Source organism: Bubalus bubalis, chromosome 22 (genome assembly GCF_019923935.1).
Source record: "Bubalus bubalis isolate 160015118507 breed Murrah chromosome 22, NDDB_SH_1, whole genome shotgun sequence".
Taxonomy (NCBI): domain Eukaryota; kingdom Metazoa; phylum Chordata; class Mammalia; order Artiodactyla; family Bovidae; genus Bubalus; species Bubalus bubalis.
In genome coordinates, this window is record NC_059178.1 from 56928864 (window position 1) to 56940874 (window position 12011).

Consider the following 12011-nt stretch of genomic DNA (forward strand, 5'->3'; position numbering starts at 1 on the left):
GTCTTGTACACAGGGTTATTGTTACCATCTTTCTAAATTCCATATATATGCGTTAGTATACTGTATTGGTGTTTTTCTTTCTGGCTTACTTCACTCTGTATAATAGGCTCCAGTTTCATCCACCTCATTAGAACTGATTCAAATGTATTCTTTTTAATGGCTGAGTAATACTCCATTGTGTATGTGTACCACAGCTTTCTTACCCATTCATCTGCTGATGGAAATCTAGGTTGCTTCCATGCAGCTTAATATAATTATATTTAATATATATACTTTTCTAGTTACTTATCTCTTTTTAAAAGACATTTATATAAGTAAAATTTTGTGCTTATCTAATCAGAAAAAAAATCCAACCAGGAAAAAACTTGTGATCTTAATGAACTTTAACATCCTATTTGAAATATACTTGCTAATCATTTATGAGACTGATGAATATATTTTGTTCAAAAGAAATTATTTTGTAAATAATATCTTAGGTCCAAAAATAGGTTATTGAATTATATAATTTTAGTGTTGGAAGAGACCTTTGGGTTTGTTTTTGTCTGATTGTTTTTGTTTTTTATCCTTATGTAATTATGTTAAGTATTTGAGCATTATTTAAAAAACAAACTGTGGGTTTTTTTTTTAATGTTGCCCTTTCATCAGTTCTGTATATTTTCTGGAAATGCACACTTCCAAATTTCTCTAAACATCAAGATAGTATAGAGGCAAAATGTGCCATGTATCATGAACCACTTTGACCGAGGCAGAGACAACCACAGGCTGCCCATTCTGTGTGGGTTCTGGAGCAGGGGGAGGCTCTGTAGCAAGTTCAGGTGACATCAGGGCTGCTCCGAAGCTCCAGCAGCACCAAGGTCACTCCAAGCATCTATGTAAACACGGCTTTGTACTAGAATCACTGCACATACCTCTCAGATTCTGGAACAAATTTATACCCTCCTCTGCATATAATGTTTCCTTTTTGAGAAACAGTTTCTGACCTTGTAGAAACTGAATACTTAGCTATGGACACTCAGGTGACTGTGTGAGCTGGGCATCCGTCCTAAACCACTGCAGTCTGATCCACCTACTCGTGTGTACAGCAACGCTCTATCATCAGATAGGAATGTAAGTATGTAAGTATGTAAGAATGTAAGTATGTAAGACACCGAACTCAGACAGGTCAGAGGTACAAGTGAGTTGTGAGAGCAGGTGACCCAGAGTCCTTCAACCCAACACTGTTACATCACTGCCTCTCTCTCACCCAAGCCGCTGCGCATGATGTTGCTGCTGGCACCACAGTCTGTGGGTCCACTGCCCTGACATTCCACACAGCAATGTGTGGACTCACATGGCTTATTTCACCATGAAAGGAATGCATCCTTAGAGCTGTACAGTCTCAGTTTGAATCTCTATGAAGACCTGAATGAAACAAGTAAAATAATAAAAACCTGTGAAGGTCCAGGAGAAAAAAAGTTTCTAGACAGAGAGATGAATCAGTGCAAAGAATGAGATTCATGTGTTCAGGCAAAATCCAAAATGGGAACAATTGGGTCTGGAGTGAACTGCATGAATACAAGTAATTTCAAAATAAATTTAGGCTGAGAGATAGGGGCTAAATCATGGAGTGATTTTTAGATCATGATAAGGTGTGTGGGTTTTATTATTCCAAGCCATTGCATGTTTCTGTTTTGCTCTGTTTTGTTTAGGTCAACCCCACATCTTTCTCTTTCCTGGGATAAAAATTTCAAATTATTTCACCAAAAAACCAAGATAATGGCTGACTACTCTCCAGGGAGATCCTATTCTAATAGTCAGAACGTAAGTCCACACACAGAGTTCTCCTCCTCTGTACTTATGAGAAGATGCTCTGCCGTTGTGTTCTCTAAAGAAAACACAAGTTAATATAGCATAATGCTCACTAAGCTCGGGGCATATGCTCCTAAGAGAAAAGAGGGTAAACATGTCTTAGGCCTCCAGTCTTAAGCCCCAGATAGAACGGGTATAAGGGGTTGCCTAGTATTTCACACATTTTTACATTTCTTTTAGTCAATAAAGTGGTTGGTAAATTATTTAAAGGACTAGTTCTGCATTATGCCTGGAAACAGATTCTATGGTTCAGTCAAACATCAAATAACTGTTGGAATTTGCAGCAGTGTTCATCGTTTCCCTAATACCTGCATCCTGAGTAACAGTGGGAGCAGCTTGGCTCCAATTCGGAACATAAATTCCCAGATCGCTCCACACAGGTTTGTTGATGCCAGAGCACTTGATGTTTATAAGGAACACATCTGTGGTGGTTACTATCTGGTAGGTCTTTTCTGAGGGCTTTGCCTTTATTATCACTGATTTCTCATAGCAAACTAATGTGACTATTATGATTATAATTTTCTCATAGATGGGAAGACTGAGGCACAAAGATGTTAAGTCACTACCCAAGACCACATAGGTGAGAAATGAAATATTTCCCGCTAATCAGGAAATAAAAGAGGTCACAGCCATCAGCAATTGCAGCCACCATGGATGGTGAGCCAGTGAGCCCTGCGAACATTCAGGAAGGAAAGTAATACCTGCCATCTAGCAGCCACCAGACTGCAGCCACTCCCTATAGTGAGCCCTGGAGACAAGCAGGATGCAGAATTTAGTGCAGTGTGTGTCCCCAACACACAGTGAGGCCAAACAAACTGAAACATAAGAGTTTGGAGCAGAGATAGGTTAATTTCAGGACCATGCAAGGAGACAGGTGGCTCATGCCCTAAAACGTCCCAAAGCATTTTTTTTTTTAAATTTTCTTGGCAGCAGTGGATTTTTAAAAGCCAGGTTGGGGAGGGGGGCAGGTCACGGGGTCTGTGATGAGCTTGTGCACATTTCTCTGACTGACTGATGGTGAGGGAGCAAGGGGATGTCACAGGGGTTATTTCTCAGCCCTTAGGCTCTTGGAGGCCTGGGGCTGTCTGCGCAGGGTCATCAAATAGTTTACATCTTACATTTGATGGGTTGTTTTCCTATCTGTGAAACAACTCAGAATGTGCATCAGATGTTGTTATCTAATTGCTTCTGAGAGGAGCTAAGCAGAGGATATGAGGGAGGGTCAATCCATGGAATGACCCGTAGGCTTCTGCTCAGTTACAAAAACAGAGGATAGGCACTTCCCGGTGGTCCAGTGGTTAAGAACCCACCTTGCAATGCAAAGGATGGAGGTTCAATTCCTGGTCTGGGAACTAACCATGCTGTGGAACAACTAAGACAGAGTGCCACACTAGAGAGTCCATGTGCCACAATGAAAGATCTCACGTGCCACAACTAAGACCTGATGCAACCAAGTAAATAAATATTTTTTAAAAACAAAACAACAGGATACTGGCTCTGGAGAGCTGAGGTGCATATTAAAGGAATGATTTCAGTTAACCCAGACTCTTATATCTTCCTATACATAGTTCAGTTCAGTTCAGTCGCTCAGTCATGTCCGACTCTTTGCGACGCCATGGACTGCAGCACACCAGGCCTCCCAGTCTGTCGCCAAGTCTTGGAGTTTACTCAAACTCATGTCCATCGAGTCGGCGATGCCATCCAACCATCTCATCCTCTGTTGTCCCCTTCTCCTCCTGCCCTCAAGCTTTCCCAGCATCAGGGTCTTTTCTAAGAAGTCAATTCTTTACATCAGGTGGCCAAAGTATTGGAGTTTCAGCTTCAGCATCAGTTCTTCCAGTGAATATTCAGGACTGATTTCCTTTAGAATGGACTGGTTGGATCTTCTTGCTGTCCAAGGGACCCTCAAGAGTCTTCTCCAACACCACAGTTCAAAAGCATCAATTCTTCAGCGCTCAGCTTTCTTTATAGTCCAACTCTCACATCCATACATGAGTACTGGAAAAAACATAGATGACTAGATGGTCATCTATGACTAGATGGACCTTTGTTGGCAATGTAATGTCTCTGCTTTTTAATATGCTGTCTAGGTTGGTCATAGCTTGTCTTCCAAGGAGCAAGCGTCTTTTAATTTCATGGCTGTAGTCACCATCTATAGTGATTTTGGAGCTCAAAAAAAAAAAAAAAATTGCCTCTCACTGTTTCCATTATTTCCACATCTATTTGCCATGAAGTGATGGGACCAGATGCCATGATCTTAGTTTTTTGAATGTGAGTTTCAAGACAACTTTTCACTCTCTTTCACTTCATAGAAAAGTGCTAAATTCCTTAACTTAAACAGAGCTGGTTTCTTTAATTATTTGCAATCTTTAGATGTTTCCTACTACTTGCCCTTTGTTGCAAAACTCCTATTATCCTAGTTCCCCCACCCCTCCTTGGAGCAGTTTCACAGAGTGTCTGAAATGCTGTCTCCTAAGTTCCAGTCCTCATTTTGCCCCAAATAAAACTTAACTCACAACTCTCATATGCAATTTTTATTTTTAAATCAGCACAGGTTACAAATGGATGATTCAGAGCTCCTTGATTTCTCCAAATCCAGCAAAGAGAATGCAGATTTGCTTTTAAGTGTAGCTTTGATGTTTAAAAAAAATAGCATGAGTAGTGACCAATGGCTTTAGAATTTTAAAGCTTTGTTGACTTTTAAACCATAATTCATCTTAACAAAGATGTGAGAAGCAGCATGTTTGAAACAGAAGTGGCCAGAGAACCTTATTCAGGAGAATTTACTACAAAAACACCACTGATTGGTTTTTTTTGTTTGTTTTGTTTTCACTGAAAAAGCCACTGACTGGCTATCTTCAGGAAAATATTACTCCTAAATTTCTTCTCTTAGAAAATAAAGTGACCTCATGAAGCAACAGTCATTTTTTATGATGATTTGTTTTTGAGATTTGAGTTTTGCTTGTTTTCCCAGTTTTTCCTCAGGTTGACATTTAAGCTTTAGAAGCAAGATAACAGAAATATAATGTTAATCTATGCATTTCATGAGATTTAAACTTGGAGAATGCTGTGAATGTTAACTACTGATTCATAAATTACAGTCAACTTACAGACTCTGGAGAAGGAAATCACTACCCACCCCAATATTCTGGCCTGGAGAATTCCAGACTCTGGTATGCCTGCATATTCCTGTGAAGATGAACGAAGCTGGATGGTCTGTGATACTGAAGACTAAGTAGTCCTGGTCAGTAAGGTCCAGGAGTTAGGGTATCTTGGGCTCTTCTGCAATTTCTTTGGGTTCATCTCATTAGTATTTTACTGTCTTTATGCTGCCGTTGGACTTATCAGGTGGCACTAGTGGGAAAGAACCCACCTGCCAGTGCCGAAGATGTGTGACATGGGTTTGATCCCTGGGTGGGGAAGATCCCCCAGAGGAGGACATGGCAATGCATTCCAGTATTCTTGCCTGGAGAATCCCATGGACATAAAAGCCTGGCTGCTACAGTCTGTAGGGTCGCATAGAGTCAGACATGACTGAATTGACTTAGCATGCTGGCTTTGAGCTGCCCACTTGCAATTGCTCTAACATCACAACCTACTGTTAGATTGCACAGAACTTCATGCCTTCATGCCTCCCCACTGCCCTTGCAAATCCCCTATTCAAGGGTGCCCTGAAGTCACAGACACACTTTTTACCACAGTCTAATGAAAAGACAGCAGGAGAGGACTTGAAATGGATATCATTGAATTCCAGACAAAACTCCTTAGAAGAATAACTTGAATATATCCATATTATCAATATAAGACTCCTTCAGAATGAGGAACCTAGGTAAACATCAGTACATTTCCTGGAAATGGATGTTAACAGAGACTAATTATGCCAAATTAGTTATTCATCACTAAACAAGCAATCCCCTGACCTGAATGTCATCCAGGTCTTACCTCTTGTTTGTATCATCTTGGGCAACTCGTGTGAGTCTCCTTTACTTTTATTTATTTATTTGGCTGTGCCAGGTCTTGAGGCATCTGGGATCTTATTTCCCTGCATGCATGCTAAGTTGCTTCAGTCATGTCCAACTCTTTGGGACCCCACGGACTGTAGTCTGCCAGGTTCCTCTGTCCATGGGATTCTGCAGGAAAGAATACTGAAATGGATTGCTGTGTCCTCTTCCAGGGCATCTTCCTGACCCAGAGATTGAACTCATGTGTCTTATGTCTCCTGTATTGCCAGGCAGGTTCTTTACCACTAGCGTCACCTGGGAAGCCCAGGGATCAAACCAGGGTCTCCTGCATTGGGAGCATGGAGTTTTAGCCACTTGACCATCAGGGAAGCCCCTGAAAATCATTTAATCATTTCCTTGATTTGCAAAAAGTACCACTTTCCCGACTCATTTCATCAACTACTTTTGAGGATACAAATATATTTTAAACCATTTTAAAAACAAGGAAGTACTATAATGAATGCATTTGAAACAAATAAAAATCTTTCACATTTTAATACAAAACAATTATTTGCGCCAATGACATTAATAAGCTAGAGATTTAATAGTCACACAAATAAAATTTTGCCAAGTCAAAGAGAGTTTAATCAAGTAACTCCTAGAGCAAGAACCCATCAAATTAAGTACATTAGCTGAAATAATATTGAATTAGAATAAGTAAATCACTTGAATATAATCAATATTCTTTAAAATGTTAGATCAATTAATTACACCCCTTTCCAACCCTGTTATAATAGCTGGCTATTCTTATACCATCCTAAACACTCTCAAACAGTTTGCCCATCTTCACAACTCTATTTTTTTTCTCATTGATGTATATTAAATCCGCTAGTGCATAGAAATGAAACACAGATATATTTTGAAGTCTTCATGGCATTTTAGATGTAAGTAGCCTGAAATATGAGAATGCAAAAATGGTCCTGGAAGATATATGGAAAGAAGCAAGTTTGACTTTAACCAAAAAAGCACAAGAACATCGGCTCTCTTCCAAGTTTCATTAAGTCCCTCTGAAGGAGTTCAGAAGAGGTACAAGAATACAAAAGGATCTTCATGACCCAGATAATCATGATGGTGTGATCATTCACCTAGAACCAGACATCCTAGAATGCAAAGTCAAGTGGGTCTTAGGAAGCATCACTACAAACAAAGCTAGTGGAGGTGATGGAATTCCAGTTGAGCTATCTCAAATCCCAAAAGATGATGCTGTGAAAGTGCTGCACTCAATATGTCAGCAAATTCGGAAAACTCAGCAGTGGCCACGAGACTGGAAAAGGTCAGTTTTCATTCCAATCCCAAAGAAGGACAAGGCCAAAAAATGCTCACACTACCACAGAATTGCACTAATCTCACAAGCTAGCAAAGTAATGCTCAAAATTCTCCAAGCCAGGCTTTGACAATACATGAACCGTGAACTTCCAGATGTTCAAGCTGGTTTTAGAAAAGGCAGAGGAACCAGAGATCAAATTGCCAACATCTACTGGATCATCGAAAACACAAGAGAGTTTCAGAAAAACATACTTTTGCTTTATTGACTATGCCAAAGCCTTTGACTGTGTGGATCACAACAAACTGGAAAATTCTTAGAGATGAGAATACCAGACAACCTTACCTGAATCCTGAGAAATCTTTATGCAGGTCAAGAAGAAACAGTTACAACTGGACATGGAACAAAATATTGGTTCCAAATTGGGAAAGGAATATGTCAAGGCTGTATATTGTCACCCTGCTTGTTTAACTTATATGCAGAGTACATCATGTGAAATGCCAGGCTGGATGAAGCACAGGCTGGAATCAAGATTGCCGGGAGAAATATCAATAACCTCAGATATGCAGATGACACCACCCTTATGGCAGAAAGTGAAGAATCTAAGCTTCTTGATGAAAGTGAAAGAGGAGAGTGGAAAAGCTGGCTTAAAACTCAACACTCAGAAAACTAAGATCATGGCATCTGGTTCCATCACTTCATGACAAATAGATGGGGAACCAATGGAAACAGTGACAGACTTTATTTTTGGGGGCTCCAAAATCACTGCAGATGGTCACTGCAGCCATGAAATGAAAAGATGCTTGCTCCTTGGAAGAAAAGCTATGACCAACCTAGACAGAATACTAAGAAGCAGAGACATTACTTTGCCAACAAAGGTCCGTCTAGTCAAAGCTATGGTTTTTCCAGTAGTCGTTTATGGATGTGAGAGTTGGACTATAAAGAAAATTGAACGCTGAAGAATTGATGCTTTTGAACCATGGTGTTGGAGAACACCCTTGGACAGCAAAGAAATCCAACAAGTCCATCCTAAAGGAAGTCAGTCTTGAGTGTTCCTTGGAAGGACTGATGCTGAAGCTGAAACTCCAATCCTTTGGCCACCTGATGCAAAGAACTGACTCATTTGAAAATACCCTGATTCTGGGAAAGATTGAAGGCAGGAGGAGACGTGGACAGCAGAGGATGAGATGGTTGGATGGCATCACCGACTTGATGGACATGAATTTGAGCAAGCTCTGGGAATTGATGATGGACAGGGAAGCCTGGCGTGCTACAGTCCATGGGGTTGCAAAGAGTGGGGCACGACTGAGCGACTAAACTGAACTGAAGCAGGTCAGTTCAGTCCTGCTCATTCATAAAACCATAGATGATGAATTTAGAAGAAAGAACTTGTTTCTTTGGTATGCATTAATCTTGGCTGAAGCTGAGGAAAGACATGAACCCACTGGTTTTTTTCCTAAAATAATAACATATATTTAACACAATAGTGCAGAGAAGGCAATGGCACCCCACTCCAGTACTCTTGCCTGGAAAATCCCATAGACAGAGGAGCCTGGTAGGCTGCAGTCCATGGGGTCGCTAAGAGTCGGACACGACTGAGCAACTTCACTTTCACTTTTCACTCTCATGCATTGGAGTAGGAAATGGCAACCCACTCCAGTGTTTGAACTCTGATTACTCATTATAGAAGCCAAATAAAATTTTATCCACTGTGTGCCTCGGTGACTCAGACAGTAAATAGTCTGCCTGTAGTCAGGAGAACTGGGTTCGATCCCTGGGTTGGGAAGATACCCTGGAGAAGGTAAGGGCAACCCACTCCAGCATTTTTGCCTGGAGAACCCCCTGGACAGAGGAGCCTGGTGGGCTACAGTCCATGGGGTCACAAAAAGTCAGACACGACTGCGTGACTAACACACACACGCAGAATGTTAAATGTGCATATACAGACAGATACCTCCCTATATTTAGTTGAGGATAAAATCATGTAACATTTTTCTGGTTTCCATTGACATGAAAAGCACAATAATCTACATAGGTTATCAGTGGCATAATAATGAATAATATATGAAAGTTCTTTAAAATGTTAAGTGAGTCAAGTCAGTGCAAGGTATTATTATCTCTTCGACTGTTATTACCACTTGTACTGTTAACAGTCATGGCAGCCACATAATGCCCTTTGAGTGGGAGACAGTAATAATAACACTGTCATTTTAAAGAGCTCATTTTGAGCCTGGTTCACCACTAAATACTTTATATGCATTATGGCATTTAAAGTTCTCAACAACTGAATGAGGTTAGTCATATGCCTATTTTTAAGTTAAGAACCTGAAATGTACAGTGTTTAAGGCACGTTTCCAAAGTGCGATCACTGGGAAAGTTGGACAGGGATCTCCTCATTTTCTTTCCTTCTGCTGTATCCCCAGGAGCCTAACCAAGTTCTGACATGCTGCAGGAGGTCAAAATTCGGGTAAGGTTTTTGCTATGCTCACCTCTCCAGGTACCTCTAATCTGCAGTATACCAAAGACTGTGTATTAGGGTTTCCCAGAGAAACCCAACTGACGTGACATAACTTATATTGTTGGTCCTTGAACAACACAGGTCTCAACTGTGCGGGCCCACTTCTGTGTGGAATTTTTTCAATAATAAATACTACAGTACTCCATGATCTAATGTTGGTGGATCAAAGAATGCAGAACCTTGGATATTGAGAGTGGACATTAGTTATGTGTGGATTTTTGACTATGTGGAGGTTCTGTACCCCTAATCCCTGAGCTGAGCAAGGGTCAGCTTGTACACACAAAGAGGGAGATGTCTTTCAAGGAACTGGTTCACAGGATTCTTGATGTTGTTCAGTCCCTCAGTCCTGTCCAACTCTGCAACCCCATGAACTTCAGCATGTCCAGGCTTCCTTGTTCTTCACTATCTCCTGGAGTTTGTTCAAACTCATGTTCATGTTCACTGAGTCAGTGATGCCATCCAACCATCACATCCTCTGTTGCCTGCTTCTCCTCCTGGCCTCAATCTCTCCCAGTGCTTGAGTCTTCCCAAGGAGTTGGCACTTCTCATCAGGTGGCCAAAGTATTGGAGCTTCAGCTTCAGCATCAGCCCTTTCAATGAATATTCAAGGGTGATTTCCTTTAGGATGAACTGGTTTGATCTCCTTGCAGTCCAAGGGACTCTCAAGAGTCTTCTCCAGCACCACACTTCAAAAGCATAAATTCTTCAGCACTCAGCCTTCTTTATGGTCCACCTCTCACATCTGTGCCTGACTACTGGAAAAACCATAGCTTCGACTACACAGACCCTTGTAGGCAAAGTGATGTCTCTGCTTTTTAATATGCTGCCTAGTGTGTTAATAGCCTTTCTTCCAAGGATTGTGGAGCCTGGCAAATCTAAAATCTGCAGGATGGGGAGCAAGCAGGCTGCAGACCTGGAGAAGCAGCAGTTCAAGCTGAGGACCACCTGCTGGAAGAATTCCCTCCTCTTTTGGAAAACTCAACTGATTTGATAAAATCCACTACAATTTACTCAAAGCTTACTGGTTAAATGTTACTTTCATCTGAAAAATACCTTTACTGAAACACCTAGAAAAGTGATCAACAAAATATCTGAGCATGGTGACTGATCAAATACATACATAACATCATGACCTGGCAGCAAGTTCAGCAGGTCGAAGCATCCATAACCTTAACCCCAACAAGCTACTTGCTTTTTGATTCAGTTTTATAGAGCAATGATACATTTTCCAAAATATCACCCGCTTGTCTCCACTTTATCCGCCACCATCATCATCCCATGCCCCCAAATCTCTTCTCCCTGCTTCTAACTATTGCTCCTGCAAAGACAAAGCCAATCACAACATTTTTCTACTTAAAAATCATGCACTGGCTTTCCACTTGACTCAGTAAAAGTCTAAAACCTTACTAAGACGTCCTGGCCAAGTGTGATCTGCTCCCTGGTCCACGGTTGCTCTCACCACCCCTATTGCCCTTTCTCATGCTGTTCCAGCTTCCTGGACCTCCACAAAGATCCCAGGTCCCAGGATTTTGCCCTAAGCTCAGGCACTGGCCACTTTTGTGTCTGCCTAAACACTAGGAGGGGAGGTGAGGATTAATTGCAAGAGGATATGAAGGAGCTTCCCAGGGCTGATGAGAATGTTCTATATCCTGATTGCACTGATGGTTACATGGTACATACATTTGCTAAAACTCATCTAAATGTATCCCTAAAACAGTGCATTTATTGTATACAAATTGTGTGTGTGTGCTTAGCTACTCAGTCATGTCTGACTCTTTGCGACTCCATAGACTGCTACCTGCCAGGCTTCTCTGTCCATGGAGTTCTCCAGGCAAAATTATACTTCAATAAAATTGAAAAAAATGAAATGCAAAAAAAAAAAAAAGATTTATCATTCCCATGGCCGATCATTTGTTCCAGTAATTTGGAGCTAAATTATATTTTACCCCCCCCCAATTATATTTATTTGAGAGCAAATAATTACCTTAATAGCTCTCCATTTTGTTAGCTCAGGCTGCTATAACAAAGAACAATAGATTAGTCATTAAAAAAATAGATTTATTCCTCACAGTTCTGTTTCCTGCTTCACCAGGTCACCTTCTAGCTGTTCTCATGTTATGGAGAGAGAGCTCTGGTCACTTCCTATCCTTTTAAGGACACTAATCCTATCATAGGCTCATAGCATAATTTAAGTGCCTCCCAAGGGACATAATATATCAGCAGGCTTCTAATTAGAGCATCAACATATGAATTTTGGAGAAGCACAAACATTTAGTCCATTGCACTCACCTTTCTTAAGTCTCAACAAATATGCTCATCCTGACCTTGATATTCTTTAATAAATTATCGAAAGGAAATTGGAACATTTATTTGCTTACTT